Below are 2208 nucleotides of genomic sequence, written 5' to 3'. Positions count from 1 at the left end.
TGGTAGTTGCACCATGATCAGTCCTTTCCTGAAGACCACTCTTTAGCCTCCTAAGTGCTCCAATATCCTGAGTGTCTTCCTTCTTTTCCCATTGGTCTTTTCTTTCTAGTTGCCCCTGATACTATGGATATTTACTACAGCTCAGATGTAGTCTTCTGGATTGAGCCCAAAGCCCTGATTTATGTTTTCTATAAGAAAATATATCTAATTCTAATTTCTCCAATGGTGTGCCTTTAAATTTCACATTTTCTCCTTGAAACTTTTTGTTTGATGTACACAATGTTAATTTCCCATCCGATGTTGAAAAGGCACACCCTGTATTTCCTGTTGCCCCAACTGGAAGACTTGGTCATCCTGACTTTCCACACTTTATGCTCCCTCTCACCTCAGTCAACTAATGTTGGAAGTTCTTTTTTTTTTTTTAAATGAAACATTTCATGACTTTGCATGTTATCCTTGCTCAAAGGCTATGCTAATCTTCTCTGTGTCATTCCAGTTTTAATACCTATTGCCAAGGTGAGCACAGTTTGTTCTTTCTAATGGATGTTAGTTACAACTAGTTTCCTTCTCCACTGTCCATACCTTGGCTTAGGTCTTCTTTGGCCACTAATTGAGGCTATTCCTTTCAGTCTCAGTTGGGGTTGTATTAACCACTTCAATTCTAACTCAGTTGATGGTTTTGCTTGCATCTTACCCTCCTAGTTGGGCTACCCATTCTTGCTTTCCCAACCATGTGCTTTTGCTTAACATTATTAGCTCTGTCAAAAATTGAATTGTCTTGTGTTTTCAAATTCTACATGCCTAAATTCTTTATGGTTTATTGTGTTATTCACATTTTATTAATAAACTGTTTATTGAGTGCATGGTATATGCAAGGATTGAGCTGGGCACCCATGTGTTTAGTGCTCAGCTTATACCATCACAGGATCTCTGCTTTCAAGGAACTTACATTGTACCAGGCAATCTCACAAGTAAGTAGGCAATTATGGTAAAATGTGGTAAAGTTCCATCTCTGCATCTGGAAACCATCCTGAACCATTTTACTAGTAGCTCCTCCGAACCCATAGAGCTTACTCATTGGCCACTTATAACATTAGTAATTTTTATCCGTTCTATAGATTTTACTAGTATGTGTTTTTCTTATTTCCTCTATTAGATTACAAACCCCTTGTGGGCAGAGAATATATTTTATATTTTATAGAGGCCAGATAGCTGCTAGCTCACAATATTTTACATAAAAAGTACATATTAAATACCTGGAAATTTATAAGACAGCTATATTTTACCTTTGGGAATCTTTCCTATGCACTGCATAACCAATTCTCCATCTACATAAAATACAGAAACATGGTGGGTAAAGGTGAAATTTATTTGTATTCAGTTTACATTGAATGATGGTTTTAAACATATAAATTGAATTATCTATATTAAAGTATAATACATATTACAAAATGTTAGGTGCTTGGATCAGATTTCCCTTGACACAAAATACTCAATAAATCTTAAAAATAAAAAAACATAAATTAGAATTGTATTTCCAAATGTCTATAAAAATTATAAAATATATGCTAATAACCAGAAGTAAAATATTATAATTGTCAGGTTGTAGGCCAGATTTTGATTTCTTAAAATAATGAGTTTTTATAAATATAGCAGAACCTATGAATTCCTAATTAGATGAAGCAGGTGTTTCTGATAGAGTAATTTTTAAAAGTAAATATAAATGAACTATAACTTTTCAACACTCTAATCAATTAAAAATTATTATTGCATTTTAATCTAGCCCTGGCATATTCCCAGATGTTGATTATAATATTTACTATTAAATTAACTTTGAATAAGAACTTTCTTCTCTTTGCTTTTGGTTTAATTTTTAAAAATTAATATATTATCTCATTGTGGTTTTAATTAGTATTTCCCTGATAATTAGTGATGGTGAGCATCTTTTCATATATCTGTTGGCATCTGTAGGAGAAATATTTATTTAGGTGTTAATGGTATTTTTTAAAATTTAAAATTCTGATTAGTTGCTGATGAATATAGAAATACAATTGTTTTTCACATTTGTATTTCAGATCTTTTATCTGCTTGTAGTAAACTAATACCTCTTTGTAGATTCCAATGGATTTTCTATATAGACAATCATGTTGGCTGTGAAAAGTTGTATTAGTTCCTCTCTAATTTTGATGCATTTCATTCTTTTCCTTT

General features: G+C 32.1%; 1 non-coding gene across 1 annotated transcript; it reads right to left on the bottom strand.

Annotated features, from left to right (window-relative positions):
• Positions 1–419: 419 nt before the first annotated feature.
• LOC118659417 lies at positions 420–524 on the bottom strand. The gene has a single exon (XR_004968546.1). It is a non-coding gene; the product is annotated as a U6 spliceosomal RNA (small nuclear RNA).
• Between the last annotated feature and the right edge of the window lie 1684 nt (positions 525–2208).

Source organism: Myotis myotis, unplaced genomic scaffold (assembly GCF_014108235.1).
Source record: "Myotis myotis isolate mMyoMyo1 unplaced genomic scaffold, mMyoMyo1.p scaffold_m19_p_6, whole genome shotgun sequence".
In the NCBI taxonomy this organism is placed as follows: Eukaryota; Metazoa; Chordata; class Mammalia; order Chiroptera; family Vespertilionidae; genus Myotis; species Myotis myotis.
This window is presented reverse-complemented; position numbering and strand designations above follow the sequence as displayed.